At 46.2% G+C, this 17,440-nt stretch overlaps 1 long non-coding RNA gene across 1 annotated transcript; it reads left to right on the plus strand.

Annotated features, from left to right (window-relative positions):
* The first annotated feature begins 2,246 nt into the window (after window positions 1-2,246).
* LOC133472746 (uncharacterized) lies at window positions 2,247-17,239 on the plus strand. Its single transcript, XR_009786796.1, has 5 exons — window positions 2,247-2,599; window positions 2,694-2,764; window positions 3,813-3,865; window positions 9,011-9,202; window positions 13,347-17,239. It is a non-coding gene; the product is annotated as an uncharacterized LOC133472746 (long non-coding RNA).
* The last annotated feature ends 201 nt before the right edge of the window (window positions 17,240-17,440 follow it).

Here is a 17,440-nt window from a genome sequence, read left to right on the forward strand (position 1 = left end):
ACCTCCCAAGCCTTCCTGTTAAGGTCTATTCCGGGGTTTTGAAGAGAAGGATCCATCAGGAAGATGACTGTCAGATTCAGGAGGAGCAGTGTGGTTTTAGTCCTGACTGTGGAACAGTGGACTAGTTCGACACACTCAGCAGGGTCTTCGTGGGTGCATAGGCATTCACTCAATCAGTATACAGCCACTGGTTTGTGGACTTGGATTCAACTGTGCGGTGTACTCCGAGAGTATTCTGGTACGGCCCCCTTAAAACATGCTGTTCATTTGGTGTACAACTGGAGTCAATGTTTCTGCCGCATTGGTCACAGTAAGTCAGATTCATTTTTCAGGGTTGGATTCTGCCAAGGCTTCCCTTTGTCACCATTTCTGTTCATAACCTTTATGGACAAAAATTCCAGGTGGAGCCGGGGCGTTGAGGGGCCCGGTTCGGTGACCTCAGTATTGCATCTCTGCTTTTTGAAGATGATGCAAGTGTTTCTGTTGGTTTCATAATGCCAGGCTGGAGTGGTTACCACCTGAGTGTGAAGCATTATAATGATAATCAGCACCTCTAAATTCAATGGTCCTCAGTTGGAAGAGAGTGGAGAGCCCTCTCCAGTTCAGGGAAGAGTTCCTGCCCATAGTGGAGGAGTTCAAGTATCTTGGGGTCTTGTTGACAAATAAGCAAAGAATGCAACAGGAGATCAACTGGTGGATTGATTCAGTGTTTGCAGTGGTGCGGACTCATTAGTCGTGGTGAAGATCGGTTTTACCGGTCCATTTACATTCCCATCCTCACCTATGGTAACGAGCCATGAGTCATGACCAAAAGAACAAGATCACAAATCCAAGCGGCCAAAATGTGTTTCCTCTGTAGGGTGTCCGGCTTCTCCTTAGGATATAGGGTGAGAAGTTTGGTCATCCGGGAGGGGCTCAGAGTTGAGCCACTGCTCCTCCACATGGAGACAAGCCAGATGAGGTGTATTTGGTCAGCCAATCGAGAGAAGACCCTGAGGAAGACCCAGAACACACTGGACAGACTAACAGACAGACATCTCTCCCCTGGAAGAGCTGGACAAAGTTGCTCGGGAGAAGGAAGTCAGGGCTTCTCTGCTTCGTTTGCTGCCCCCATGACCCGACCCCAGATAAGAGTAAGAAAATGGATGGATGGATGGCCCTTTGGGGGAGAGGCGGGGTACACCTCTGACTGGACTGGTCGCCAGTTCATCATAGGGGACATAACAAATGACCACTCGCACTGACATTCACACAATTTGGAGACTTCAAATGAGCCTATGAATTCATTTTTTAGGGGATTGTGGGAGGAAGCTGACGTCCCAGGAGAAAACCCATGCAGGCAAAGGGAGGCCAAAGCCTAGATTTGAACCTTCAATGGTGGATGTGCTAACCACTCGTCAATCGTGCTGTAAATTAACATAATTAATTAAATATCTCCTTCTGAATTCATATTCCTATTTTGTTAAACACAATTTAAGCTACAATGTCACTCAAGGGAGCACAGACCTCTGCCAAGGTCAAACAATGCTAAAAAATTTCCATCCATCCATCCTTTTTCTGAGTCGCTTCTCCTCACTAAGGTCGGGGGCGTGCTGGAGCCTATCCTTATCCCTATCCCAGCTATCATCGGGCAGGAGGCGGGGTACACCCTGCACTGGTTGCCAGCCAATTGCAGGGCACATATAAACAAACAACCACTCACATTCACACCTACGGGCAATTTAGAGTCTCCAATTCGGGCATGTTTTTGGGATGTAGGAGGAAACCGGAGTGCCCAGAGAAAACCCACGCAGGCACGGGGAGAACATGCAAACTCCACACAGGCAGGGTCGGGGATTGAACCCCGGTCCTCAGAACTTTGAGGCTGACGCTCTAACCAGTCGTCCACCGTGCCGCCCTGTCTGATATTTTAATCAGAAAATCATAATATCCATCAGCCACACTGAGTAAAATAAAATCACAATCAAACCACACATTAATCCAAATCTGTAACAATATTTGAAAGGTTATAAACTAATTAATGGTGATCAAAGCATAACCATTTGTCTGGTGCCTTTTGTCCTTGATGGACTTAGATTGGTGCATATTGTTTCATATTGTTATAAATACACGCACGGTGATTTACGCTTGAGATTAGTCTGAGATTGAGTGTCAATGTTAAATTTACATTTTAATTGCTTGGAACCTTACAAGAAATCCCTTTTGTCATGATACTGGAGCTCAGAAAAGCAAAGGAAAGCATGGTCCAATGTCAACATGCCCACCACTGTTGCCCCACACCTCTTATGGTCCTCTCCTGTCTGTCATCTTATCAGGACTCTGGCAGACACGGTGATCAGGGTTACCAAGCGCTGCCTGTGTGTTTGTTTGCTTCTTATCCCGCCTCGTGGCATGGCATGCGGCACACTGCGCCTCAAGCCCCTTAGCATACCCTGCATGGACGACAGAGATAAACCAAAAAAAAAAAAAACAAACAAACAAAACGGCACTAAAGAGCAGCCATCAGAGAAAACAGACATCACTGGAGGAATCTGCGCGCCCTTCCCTCAGGAGAGGAGACCAGTACTGCAGACTCTTGAATGTCAGACTGGAAAGTTGAGTAAGCTAGCTATGTCACTGATATTCTTTCCTCAGGTGTGCCACTTAATTGTCTTTAAGCTGCTCCTTTCTGATTTACATGTGCTTGCCCGCAGGTGATGATGCAGTAAAATTGTGACGGAAACAGCTGCCCAGTAAGCTAGTTGGAGGAAGGATGGTCTTTTGGGTTTGTAACACATCTGGTGCCTTCTGGTAGACAGTTACAAGTATCCTATAATAGGTGTCCCTAAACTGTAATGGTAAATGCTAAGGGGAGCCCGCCGCAAATTGTATTTGGGCTCTTTATAATTTGAAAATGCAAGTGAGTTGGACTGTATCCCAACTGGTTTTGGGTGAGAGGTGGAGAACACCCTGGCAATCACAGGAAACATATAGTGTAGATTAAAACCATCCACTCTCACACTAATGAACAATTCAGAGTCAACAGTTAACCTAACATGTACGTATGTTATTGGAATGTGTGTGTGTGTGGGTCGGTGGGGCCGGAAAACCCATGCATGCACGCCCTGGTAGAATGTGCCACTGTTCCGCCTTAGCAAAGTTTCTTTATAAAGGTCAAATAACTTGTGTATTTGGATGTATAAAACAGATCACTTTACACTTGAAAACTATGTGAGTCCCAGGATGCACGTCTGGAAACCATCATCACGGAATACAAATACAGATTGAAATCACTTCATGCGTCTCTGCTAATTTTTGAGGGTCTCAGACGGAGGACGCACATCAAACGAGATCCCTGTAAAATGGATTAATGAAAGCACTTCCCTGTAATCACACTAGATTCAGCATTCCAAGCTCACTGAAACAAACAGTCCTTTGAATTGACTTAATTTGAAGGTACATCGGTACCACATTATTCAAATGTGACAAAGTGACTTTTTTAATTTTCCCTACGTCTCCTTGAAAATTACATCAGTTTACCACACCTTAAACATGTACATGTTCAAATTGAGTCAATTCAAAACCTTTTTCCCCCCACATCAGCTAGAATTATAATAAGCAGGGTTCCGTAGCAAGCACACCATATTATGGTTGATGTCAGGCTTGTTTTGTTACCTTTGGGTGTGTTCTTTAACTGATTATGCCATTTGGCATTGAAATTACAATTTTCTGTTGACCAATCATCAGACTGTAACCCTTTTGATATAGAATTTGTACCAAAACATTGTATAGCACCACACAGAACCAAAACACACTTTTTTTTTTTTTTTTAGAAAATGGCCGATGGTCGCTGGTGAAGAAATATGGAGACAAACAGCAGTAACAGGTTCAGTTTGTATGCTTCCATTGTTAATTTATGGTGCAATTTATCGCATAGTCAAACACAGTTATGATTGATCTTCGCTGTTCTGCTACAAGTGAAGTTATTTGTATAGCCCTGAATCACAAAAGAGTCTCAAAGGGCTGCACAGGCTCACAGTTGCCAAAGACTGACAACATCCCCTGATCTAAACTTCCCAGTCGGGCAAGGAAAAACTCAAAACCCCATTTGGATAGGAATGAAAAAACCTTGAGAAGGGGCCACCGATGGAGGGATCCCCATTTCAGGATGACCAGGGAGCAAAAGATGTCGAGTGGGAAAGATTTATCACATAGTATGGTCCCGTACAATGTTCATTACGATGGCACAAGAGTCAATTTAAAGAGATGAAGCGCCACAGGTAGATGCTTCCATCCATCCATCCATCCATCCATCCATTTTCTACAGTGCTTGTCCCCATTAGGTGTGCGAGAGCCTTTCCCAGCTGACTTTGGGAGCGTGGCGGTGTACACTCTGGACTGGTCGCCACTCAGTTGCAACTTTTCGGCTACCATTATTGTAAATTTTGTTTGCATTATTGCTTGCTCCTTGTCAGAAAAATATAAAACTTTTCATGATTGTCATAATTAGAGCATGCTTAAGACTTTTTGAAGCTTCTCAGAGGTGGTGCTTTATGTTTTCTCTCCTGAGTCCTAGAGACAGGGGCAATATGACAACAGGAACCCAGATCTGTCAGCTGATGCTTTTACTGGATGGGAGTTTCATACTCTATTTATTTATCAAATCTGGCAAAATCTTCTATTTGTCGTCGATACAGGGGTTAAGGATCAGAAATAATGGACTGAATACATTATTTAGCCATTACTGTCAAGTGTGAACTCCCTGGAGAAATAATTTCACTTTTTATGGTTAAAAGGACAGTTTGATGCTGTTCACGGCTGCAAGCAATCCACTAGCAGAAAATAAGTCTTTTAGTTTGTCTTTGCTCACTTTTGAGCAGCCAAAAGCTGTGTCCAGAACAGTGTAGGTCAGATGCAGATGCAGGACAAAAGATACAATTCAAAGTGACAAATGGGTAGAAAGAAAGAGATAGGGATTGTCAAGAGAAGAGAGGGAAAAACAGAGGGAGCAATGAGAGACAGCACAGTGCCCGGCGGTGGCAGAGGAAGAGGAGGAGGCAGTGAGTAAATAGTCAGCGCCTCTAATAGGAATATCAAGCCAGTGAAAGGTAAACAGGCTTCTCCAGGCAGATACAAAGGGAATGTGGTGGCTTTGAGAGTGCTGGAGTGCCGGCACGCTGCTGTGGCACAATGATAATAGCCCCAGGCCAGCCTGCATCCCAGAGATAAGGCAGAGCACTGGCATGTGTCGCCCCTGATCCCAATTTCACAGTCAATATTCATCCAGCTCGACAAACAAGCACCATTTAAGATAAAAAATAAATATAGAGTCCTTCTGCTATTACCTCCTGTTTATTAATCTGCACACAGCGCCCGCTGCCTTTTAAACAGTAGCAAACACACAGCCTGCTACCCACACCCCCACCCAACCGCCTCCTCCTCCTCCCTCGATCACATTACCCCCGACCCTTCTTTCCAGGCACTTCACTCCTCCTCCCAATCTTCTCATCTTCCCCCTGTCTTCCTGCACATCTGGGGATTTGTATTGCTTTGTTTTTACTCTTCTTTGACTGCTACGGGGGTCTTTATGTGTCTTCTCATGAGGTCATGTGAGTTTTGCATGCATGCCAGATGGTCATTGAGATAGAAGGCTGTATATTGTAGATATTCTGATGACGGTGCTAGCTTTGATTGATACAGACTGTAGGTGTGTCTTTGAGTGGCGAAACCTTTACCACAACATATGGTGTCAAGTCTCAGCTGGAGAACATTTTCAGACTGTATTATTCTCCCCTGACAGAAATTAAAATGTCACATCGATATGCTCATTCATCAGACACTAGTAGCTTTACATTGCGAGGTGAACAACACACGCACGCATGCACGCACTCACACGTGCACACACACACGCACACACGCGCGCACACACACACACACACACACACACGCACACATACAAAACTTATGCCCTGCGCTTACATAGTGACATTGTGAGCATTACCATATAACTTCAGCAGAGGAAACAGTGAGCCAGAAGCCACTGCATTTGGCTACATGTGACAAAGATTGGATTTACTTCGTGTTACTTTTAAAATAATTTTTATAAAGTTGAAAAAAGAAAAAAAAGAAAAAAACAAATTTATCTTATCTTACAGGAAGTTTGCCACTAAATAAGATCACATTCTGGATTTAACAACTTACTATCTTGTATCGCAGGCCTTAAGCTGCATACGCCAGACGGGCTGTCCTTTGATCACCATCTGCGGCATTCCCAAAGAGAAATAAGATCTAAGCACAGCTGGATAACTTGTTTTATTTCTTTAGCTGGGGTGCATTCAGAGTAACTTCCAAAATTAGTTTTAGGAGTTTTTCACCACAAAGTAATGCAAAGAAGAGTGTGAAAGGTGTATAACTTAGGCCTGACATGAGCCAGTACTGACATATCGGTCACATCATCGCAGCAGACTCAGCCCACTTTTTTTTTGTTATTTATTTTTTTTGTTACGTAAATGCAAGAATAATACATTCACTTTCATTCGTTATCAGCATGTCACCTCTAACTATTCTGAACAGTGCTACTGTAATTGTTGCTCTCTGACCACTAATTCTCAGGTCATTCACCAACCTCACCATTGCAGCTAACCTGCTTCATCAGATCACATAAGTCATCCTTTCTCTTTGCTACAGCCTTCTCCTGTCCTATCTTTTTCTCTCCCGGTATGAACCTGTCCATGAATGACCAGCTGGCCATATCCCTTTAAATCTGGCCTGGGCTGAGCCGCCGTCTCCACGAGATTACTGCATACTCTCCTCGGCTCCACAGATGGGAAAGACAATCTGCCAGCTGGCAAAGGGACACACACTATCCCCACTGGAAAATGGCCAACAGGCCTGGCTCTATGGTCTCCACTCTGCCCATTCACACTCCTGATGGTTACTTCTCCAACATTCCACTCTAGCACTTCTCACATTCCCTTCATTTGGCCAGTTTTTCTTGCTCTTTCTCACTCCGATATATGATCGATGAATTTACACTTGATAAAAGCATCAATATTGATGAAACGCGTCTTTAGGTCCCGTAAAAGGTGCTATAGAAAGCAAAATTATTATTATTACTATTAAAACAGAGCTTTTCACCACAGCAATCTCAGAGATGAGGAATTGCACAGGAAATAGGAATGTTACTCTCCCCTTGGGCCCTGACATTGACTCTATGACGTCATAACACAGTGTAATTCTATTCACTTCCAAGAAATCCAACCGACTTGCATTATTGCAGTAGAAAAATAACATTTACAGAAAATGTATTTGATTGCAAAGGGAGTGGGATTTTTTTGTGGGGCTGTTCTAAAAAAATACTGCTTCAATTACTTTATAGGCTGTGTGTTTCTGTGCCAATAACTTGGTAATAGCAAAGACCCTATGAGGAATATTATAATATCCAACCATCCATTTTCTGAGCCACTTCTCCTCACTAGGGTCGCAGGCGTGCTGGAGCTTATCCTAGCTACCATTGGGCAGGAGGTAGGGTACACCCTGAACTGGTTGCCAGCCAATCTCAGGGAAGATACAAACAAACAACCAGTCGCACTCACATTCACACCTACGGGCAATTTAGAGTCGTCAATCAACCTACCATGTGGGAGGAAACCGGAGTGCCCACAGAAAACCCACGCAGGCACGGGGAGAACATGCAAACTCCATACAGGCGGGGATTGAACCCTGGACCTCAGAACTGTGAGGCAGATGCTCTAACCAGTCGCCCACCGTACTGCCTATTTCTATGGCCCCCCCCCTCTGGAGCCAGGCCTGGAGGTCGGGCTCGAAGGCGAGCGCCATGGGGCCTGGCTGGGCACAGGCCGAAAGGGTACCGTGGGTCCCCCTTCCCATGGGCTCACCACCTGTGGGAGGGGCCATAGGGTTCGGGTGCAGTGTGAGCTGGGCGGTGGCCAAAGGCATGGACCTTGGCGAGCCGATCCCCGGCTACAGAAGCTCTCGGAATCATGGAATGTCACCTCTCTGGCAGGGAAGGAGCCCGAGCTGATGTGTGAGGTCGAGAAGTTCCGACTGGATAAAGTCGGGTTCGCCTCCACACATGGCTTGGGCTCTGGCACCAGTTCTATTGAGAGGGGTTGGACTCTCTTCCACTATGGAGTTGCCCACGGTGAGTGGCGCCGAGCAGGTATGGGTATACTTATTGCCCCCCGGCTCAGCGCCTCTACATTGGGGTTCACCCCGATGGACGAGAGGGTTGCCTCCCTCCGCCTTCGGGCAGGGGGATGGGTCCTGACTGTTGTTTGTGTCTATGCACCAAAGAGCAGTTCTGCTGGGGGACTTCAATGCTCACGTGGGCAATGACAGTGAGACCTGGAGGGGCGTGATTGGCAGGAACACCCCCCCATCAGAACCTCAGCGGTCTTCTGTTATCGGACTTCTATGCTCACCACAGTTTGTCCATAACGAACACCATGTTCTAGCATAAGAGTGTCCACACGTGCGCTTTGCACCAGGACACCCTACGTCGCAGTTTGATGATCGACTTTGTGGTTGTGTCATCAGACTTGGGGCCCCATGGCTTGGACAGTCGGGTGAAGAGAGGGGCGGAGCTGTGAACTGAGCCCCACTTGTCTCCTGGTCGTCCTGCTCCGCCGTCCCCACCCTTTTGCTCACCAGTCTGTAAACAAGTTTACACAAGCAGCAGCATATTTACACAAACGATTACACAAGTGGTCAAAGTAACTTTTCTCCGCAAACAGTTATCCAAGTGGTCAAAGGCCACTTTCCAATTCTATGTCAGTCGTACTGAGCAAAAGATTCATGAATAATATAACAAGTCCCTCTTTTGACCTTAGCTAGCCTGAGGTCAACCCATGATTATGCCCAAAATTTTAGGTAATCCCCCTTTTGGGCAGGGGCACACTGCCCCACGTGGAGCCAGGTGGTCCGTTTTCCCAGCCGGAGGCCGTATGATCTTCTCTCGATGACCCTGTATGGACCAGTCCATCACGGCTCTGTCCATTTTCTCTTCAAGAGTTTCAGGTACCCCCATAGTGCTGTAAAGATGTCGTCTGGATGATCATCCCCTTGCGCCTTGCTCCCCACCTGCTTGGAAAACATTTGGACAAGGCGGTTGAGGGCTTCGAAGTACGGCTTGTACCTGAAAGGCTCCATCTCTTCTTCTGTTCCTGCCACAGCCGCCGGACCTGAAAATTGCCGTGCCCTGGTGAGTTCAAATGGAGTGAACTGCATTTGTGATTTCATAGACCGGCGAATGAGTGCCAGGGGAAGCGCATCCACCCATGTCAATTTTGTTCCAACTATGATCTTAGCAATTTTGGATTTCAGATTTTAATTCATGCGTTCCACCTTCCCCTGGGACTAGGGGTGATATACCGTGCCAAATGAATGCTTGAGGCCGAGCACCGCCTCAACCTTTTGAAGATGTTAATTTTTAAAATGACTGCCATTGTCTGAACGTATTTGTATGGGGAAGCCATTGGTTGCAATGTAACTATTAACCAAAGCTTTTATGACAGAGGCAGAATCCTCCCTTTTATAGGGATAGGCCTCAGGCCAGCGGGTGTATGTGTCCACGAAAACCAACAGGTGGCCGAATGTTAAATAGCTGACACACCTCGCAATTTTCACCAAATTCTCAATTGCATCCTACAGGTGAGGGTTCCACCAGTGAACGAGTGCTCGCGTCATTTGTGCCTTACCCACATGCGCCGCTCCGCGACCCTCCTTCACCAGGACCCAGAGCCGAACAGGCCCACCTTCCGGATGGCGCCACAAGCCAAGCGTCTAGATAGGCTTTATTTGCCTTCCAAATAGTCCTTTCTTCTGGAGACACTTGCTTCTGGTCCTTTAACAATGTATCTAGAGTCACTTTAGGGAATAATTTAACTGGTCCTGATTCAGCACACACCATCTGCTATGTTGGCATGTAACCTGCTGTCTGCTTTGCTATGGCATCTGGCTCCTCACTTCCTTTCTCCACCAAACCTTTACTATTCCCTTTGCATTTTATCACCTTGTGGGGCTTCATTAAAGCCTCCCGTAACCGAATTATCTCATCCGGATGCTTAATTGGTGTCCCTGTCCATCTTGCTGCACCACTGCATATGCTGCCTGAAGACCCTTCACCGGATCCCCAAAACTATAACCATCTGTGTACAAAATCATCTTGGCGTCAGAGTAGGGCGTACCTTGCAACTCCTGTCTCACCGGAAATTGTTCCGCTGTCCTTGCAGCACAGTCATGGGGTTCTCCCTCCTGGATGGTATCTGCCATATTAATAGCTTCATGTGTATATGTTATGTGTGGTGCATTCAAGATGTTCTCCAAGCGGGTCTGTCTTAAAGATGACATTGTAAATGCAGAAGAAGTCACATATGCCATTACACCATGTGTCGTGAGTACTGTCAAGGAGTGTGACATCACAATATGTGTGGTCTTTTGTAGTATCTTAGCCAATCTAGTACATGGTGGGTGTCGTCTTTCAGTTTGGTCCAACTGTATACTTATGTATATAAGGATATGTCTTTCACCATCCCCTTTCTGAAAAAGCACACCATTCATAGTCGTTGCTTTTTCAGACACGTCTAAATAACGAGTTTTGGAGTAGTCGGGTCGGCGTAAATCTGCTGTCAGGGCGAGTGATTGTTTTAACAACGAAAGCACTCTCAGCCTCTGTGGTCCAATCCAAAATGGCCGACAGGTTGCGCATCCAATTGAGCAGCAATCATGGCCCTCAAGGGGGCAGTCAATTCCCAATAGTCAGCTACATAATTGCGGCAGTCAGACCCAAAAAGGACAGCATGACTTTCACAGTTCGGGGTTTTGCGTGGGACAAAATAGACTCCCAGTGAGCTAGAGAAACAGCCGTACCTACCCGAGAGACCACACGGCCCAGAAAAGTCACAGTGGGCGACAACGTACCTTAGCCCTGGAAATCTTGAAGCCACACGCGAGCAGGTGTCACAGCAATAAATAGGTAGATTTCAAACAGTCCACGTCCGTGGGTGCAGCCAGTAGAATGTCATCCACATACTGGATGAGGATGACACCATCTGGCAAAACGAGAGAGGACCGAAGTGCTTTGAATTCTTTATTAAAAAATGCCTGGGGATAGGAGAAACCCCTGAGGCATACACGTGTAATGAAGTTGGTCACCATCATAGGTGAATGAAAAAATGTCACGAACCTCTTCAGCCAACGGCAAACAAAAGAAAACATTAGCTAAGTCAATAACAGTGAAAATTGTGTGTGTGTGATCAATCCCACTCAAAGCAGTAAACAGATTTGTGACCGGAATAGTGGGTGTTATAACAATAGAATTAATGCATCTGAGATCGTATGCCATGCGATACTTCCCCGCAACCTTCTCTACAGGCAAGATCGGAGTGTTCCAGGTAGACGACGAGGGCTCCAAGACCCCTGATTACTTCAAACCCACGATGGTGTCCCGGATGCCCTCCTCGGCTTCCGGAGTGTGTCGATACTGGTTCTGCCAGATGGGTTTTGGGGGAGAGACTGAGAAAGTAATGGCAGGCACAGTGGAGCAGAAGCCAACATCTGTTGGGCCCTGGGTCCACTGTGCCTCATGCAACTGCGCAAGAACCCCCTCAGCCTCAGGGTGCTCCGTTCTCTCTCTACCGTGAGCTCTAAAAATGTGATGTTCTAGAATCGAGGAATTTGCAACATGGGGCGAAATGCGATATCCTGACATAGCTGATGAGAATTCAACATTAGGAATAGCAGTCTGGGCCCAGTCAGTGGCTTTTACACACTGCTGAACCATATGACCCAAATCTTTCGCCTGATACTGAGCTCCAATAACCAAAGTGATGTGCGGCACAGCCGTTTTTGCCCTCTTGTATTAGTCCCCCTGCTCCTATATAAGAAAAACATATGAGTCTATGCCAGTTGAAGTGACAGTGAAATAATCAGAAAATAGTGGCCACTGGTGACCTTCAATTTGAGCTGAGAAGTGGTCTTGATAGACTAGGTCATGTGACTTATCATAATAAAATGTACAATGTAACAGGTCAATGGGTGGAATGTAAGTGTGCAGGCCAGTAAGCCACGGAGACCAGAGTTGATAGAGCATGTGCACACCACGGGAGGAGGGAGACTCAGGTTTCAGAGCCGCCCCATAAATGTCAGCATATTGCTCTCGATCGGCCGTGAGTGCACTAGAGAGCATGACGCGTGGTGCCGCCCCTGGTGTATATTCACAGTCAATTTCAGTCCCATCCGGTAAGCTCACTTGGAGCCCATCTGGCCCACAAAAGATACTGGGCCCACATTTGAGAAGCATGTCACGGCCCATCAGGTTCACTGGGAAGTTGGGGGGAATTAAGGAATGAGTCAATATTTCTTTTTCCACCTGCACGGGAGTTGGATGAGTCAACGGCAGAGCCTCTGGTACCCCTGAGACCAATGTGACTTTTCTGTTGCTCACTGGAAGCTGTGGAGGCAGTTTGCTGAGAGTGGTATAGTGACCTCCAGTGTCGACCATCATGGAAAGATGATGTCCGTCCACAGTCACTGGAATGCAGGGGTCTGCCAAGCCATGCACGTCGAGGCTCCCCGGGCACCCCTATTCGCAGGCGGGGTACTGGCCCGGTGGTGTTGGTGCCAGGTTGGAATGTGTGTGTGTGATCAATCCCACTCAAAGCAGTAAACAGATTTGTGATCGGAATAGTGGGTGTTATAACAATAGAATTAATGCATCTGAGATCGTGTGCCATGCGATACTTCCCCGCAACCTTCTCAACGGGCAAGATCGGAGTGTTCCAGGAACAATTCAGGTTGGTGGCAGCTATGGTTGTTTATAAAGCGGAAGTGGAGGTTGTGATGTGCCCCTGGCCACTGTGGCGGCATGGCATCACACGAACACCCAGGCTAGGTCATTCCCCTGTACAGACAACTCTTCGCCCAGTGCCCCCATACCCCACAGTGCAAACACAACCTGTCTGGCACCCCCGGTCTCACTCCCCCCCTACCTCTCGCTCCATGTCTAGCCCCATGCCCAAGGCGTCACATATTTTGACCAAAGTTTGTAAGCGGTTGGCTCGTCCCTCATCTTTTGGAAAGAAGCCAGTGTCCTGACTCTTCAAAGCATGTTTTTATATTATCTAGTGCTTTTTGTCTATCTTCATTATTTCCTTGAACCACATGAATTTCACTTGTTCACCAATGGTTATTTTGGCATTTCCAATGTCCTCGAGGTTGACCTGAACATTTTCTCCTTTCCACGTAAACTCCATTATAACAAATCAAAACACACAAAAGATAAAATAAAAGTGTTTGTGATTTTCTGGTTTTCTGTATTTTTATGAGTTTTCTGTAATTTTTTACAGGGTTCCCAACCCTGGTTGAACCGGTCTCTGGATTGGACTCAGTGATAGGGGAGACTCACCTCCACCCTACGGAATAACTCAACGTAGGGGAGTCTGCTCAGCCCGTCTTGGAGACCCGCACCACCACACCAAAGTACCTCTATTGGGATCGACAGTCGAGTCGGCTGTCCCACTACGACATTGTGCCCCCGGCACGATGTCCCGGACCTCTTGGAGGTCGATGCGGTCAACACGCGATTTTACCAATACTAAATAATAAATACACAACTTGCTGAATGCAGGATTATTCACCACAAAAATTCAGTCCACTCTTCATTCCACCATATCAAAATTTTGATTTGCAGCAGATTAGGAGAATTTGAATAAACAGGTTTGCCCCTTACCTTATAGTTGGCCGGTCAGATATTGAGGATGAAAAAGTGGACCACGGATTCTCCAGAAACACCCTTTGGAAAGGAAATCACGTCGGAGTCACCATTTTGTTGGAGAGTTTGTGCCAATTGCCCGTTACACCACTACCCCCCACCACCAACAACCAACCCCCCATCCGCCCCGGAGTTCATAGAGGCTCTGGATGTTGTGTGGCTGTCCTGGTTGACACGCCTCTGCAACATTGCATGGACATCGGCGACAGTGCCTCTGGATTGGCAGGCTGGGGTGGTGGTCCCCCTTTTTAACAAGGGTGACCGGAGGGTGTGTTCCAACTACAGGGGGATCACACTGCTCAGTCGCCCTGGTAAGGTCTATTCAGGGGTGCTGGAAGGTTCACTGGGAAGTCGAATCTCAGAATCAGGAGGAGCAGTGTGGTTTTCGTCCTGGCCGTGGAACAGTGGACTACACCCTCGGCAGGGTCCATGTTATTTCTCCCAACCATTCTATGTGTTTTGTGGACTTGGAGAAGGCGTTCGACCGTGTGGGGGGTGCTTTGGGAGTATGGGGTACCAAACCGCCTTATACGGGCTGTTCGGTCTCTGTACGACCAGTGTCAGAGTTTTGTCTGCATTGCAGTATGTCGGACTCGTTTCTGGTGAGGGTTAGACTCTGCCAAGGCTGCCCTTTGTCACTCATTCTGTTCATTACTTTTATGGACAGAATTTCTAGGCACAGCCGAGGCGTAGATGGGGTCTGGTTTGATGGCCTCGGTATTGTATCTCTGCTTTTTGTAGATGATGTGGTTGAGAGACTATGTCTCCCGGCTGGCCTTGGAGCGCCTCAGGATCCCCCGGAAGAGCTGGATGAAGTGGCTGGGGAGAGTGAAATCTGGGCCTCCCTGCTAAAGCTACTGCACGACCCGACGTCGGATAAGCGGAAGAAAATGGATGGATGGATGGATGGATAGCATCGTAATTACCAATATTATTTAACAATTAACATTTACTAAGGTGAGCTGAGGAAAAGTTTGCTGAGGAGTACCCCTGCAGTGATATCACAAGACACAACAAGATTCTAAGATTTTTTTGACAGTGTGCAATTCATCGACAGTTTTTAGTGGACCTCGACAGACTTTTAGTCATGAAAGTCACGAGTACCCACCAAAACAGCCAGGCGAAAAGGAAAAAAAAGACAACTCCTCAACTGACAAGTGATCTTGACTCTCTCAATCCAGCGGTCTACGTTTTGGATTCCATCAACAGGAAAAGATAGTCCCTTGGCTTTGTACATCAGGAGATCTGACAGAATTTGCCTCATTTGTGGTAGATAAATAATTTGGTAATAACATCGATGGTCTACTGTTTAGAGACATTTGGTGACCTACTCCTCTACCATAGGGGCATATTTGTAAAGTATATGTCACGGAAAGAGTATAACCACTTTTATATGTAAAAATTCACTCTGTTACCTCAGACAGAGCAATTGAGAGGCAAGACGCTTCTCTGGGTTACTGAAAGATGTGACTGTGATTGAAGGTCAGATGACAAAGATGTTATGGGGTCAGTTAAAATTCATATTTGCATTGTTTATTTTATTTAATACATGCACGTAACTTCCAGCAAGTTTTCAACCATTGTTTAGCTAAAAATCTGGTTTTTATGATGCATATTGACTCCTCCCCGAACACACCTGAAGCTCAAGACACCGGGGCGTGGTTACTCTATCCATCACAAGGGCTGCAAGAAGTGACGATGCAATTGACAAACACAGCGTGCTACACACTAAGTGCAATGGCGAACAACGTGTTGGAATATGTGGAGGAGGACGATTTCGACAGACAGGAGCACCCAATTGAACTTGGCATCGTCAAAGCGTACGTTTGAGCCGATCAGACAGTGACGATGACGAGCAGCCAAGTAGCAGCTGTACAACAGAAAAAGAGAGTGGCCACTGGCTCGATGTGACGGTATGTCAAAAGCATGTCTTTTTATACAGTCATGGCTTGAAATAATGCCACTCCAGGGGTGCCAATATTTTGTAGCACGACTATACGTATTATGTATTCAAATGTGTTTCAGTGACATGGCACAAGCTTTTACATAGGATGCAGTATTCCTATATATTGTGTGCCCCTCACTCAAGTAGCGTTATAACACGCTGCACAGAGTCTTTGCCGTGTGTCTGTTGGCTTGTCATATAGGCAAAAATACAGATGACAGTATTGAAAAGTACTGTGTGAGTCTTTTTTTTCCTACTCCCCAGTGCATAGTAACCATAATAGAGTCGTAGGTATATACAAGGAAATGCTCACCTCGTCTGTATGAGATTAAGTTCTCTTGCTGGCGGTGGAGGTCCCGATGGCCGTAGGAAAAGTAGTTGGCACCGCAGCTGGTTTCAGCCTCTGCTTGTATCCAATGCGTTCTGCTAAGACTAAGTCTCTCAAAACACGCCGGTTCGAAGTGATCGGCACAGTTTGGAATGCTTGCTAGGCACCCATAGCTGACCACGGTTCTTCCCGTCAATTGACTTTCCCTATCCATCCATCCATCCATCCATTTTCTGAGCCGCTTATCCACACAAGGGAGTGCTGGAGCCTATCCCAGCTATATTCGGGCAGGAGGTGGGGTACACCCTGAACTGGTTGCCAGCCAATCACAGGGCACATAAAAACAAACAACCATTCACACTCACATTCACACCTAGGGGCAATTTTAGAGTCTTCAATTAATCTACCATGCATGTTTTTGGGATGTGGGAGGAAAGCGGTGTGCCCGGAGAAACCCCACGCAGGCACGGTGAGAACATGCAAACTTCATACAGGCGGGGCCAGGATTTGAACCCCGGTCCTCAGAACTGTGAGGCAGACGGTCTAACCAGTCGTTCGCCGTGCCGCCTTTCCCTATCCACTGGTCATGTATTTCTTTTTCACTTGGAAAGCCAAAAAAAAAAAAAAAAAAAAAAAAAAACTTGCCGCTGCCTGAAGCATTTGTACAACCAAATGCCACACAATAAACCACCGTGACATCTTTAAATCATACGACAACAAATATACAAGGACGGGAACAACAGCATGGAACAACAGCACACAATGGCGAATGAACAGGATGTTTGGCTTGTGTGACGTCACAGCGCTGGAAAGAGACCAAGACCGGAAGGCACATTCTGCATCATATTTATCAATTTAACTGCTGTATATCTGCTATTTAATCACTTCGAAATGGCAAATGTGGTTTGTAAAGGGATTCTAGAGTTATCAAGAAAAAATTGAAAATCTTTGTCCTCTGACCTTTAAGTGCAGAGGCAAACACATCAATGCACTCTTCACTATGACACACTTTGGATTCTGGAGGTAAAACAGAGCACACATAAACGCACACACAAACCAAAATAGTTTTTGTGTGTTTGGTCGGATAAGGCTTAGGTCTTCCGATACAGCGCTGGTATTGACTTAATACCTCCATCTGCTGAATAAAAAGAACATAGACTTTACAAAATTATTCTTACAGCTTTTTTATCTGTCACCTTGCATTCCAGGGCACCATTAACATAGTGTAATACATCTTGATGACTGTGACTGTAGTGGTGAAGACACAAATGCTGATGAGTGATGAGGTGTGATATGAAAATGTGTTGCCCATCTTTATGTATGACAGTGTCCTGTTTGTTTAAGTTTGCTGAGCATCACAGAATGGTTTTAGGTGGCTTAAAGTAGACGTGCAGAA

This window comes from Phyllopteryx taeniolatus, chromosome 2, assembly GCF_024500385.1.
Source record: "Phyllopteryx taeniolatus isolate TA_2022b chromosome 2, UOR_Ptae_1.2, whole genome shotgun sequence".
Classification (NCBI taxonomy): Eukaryota; Metazoa; Chordata; class Actinopteri; order Syngnathiformes; family Syngnathidae; genus Phyllopteryx; species Phyllopteryx taeniolatus.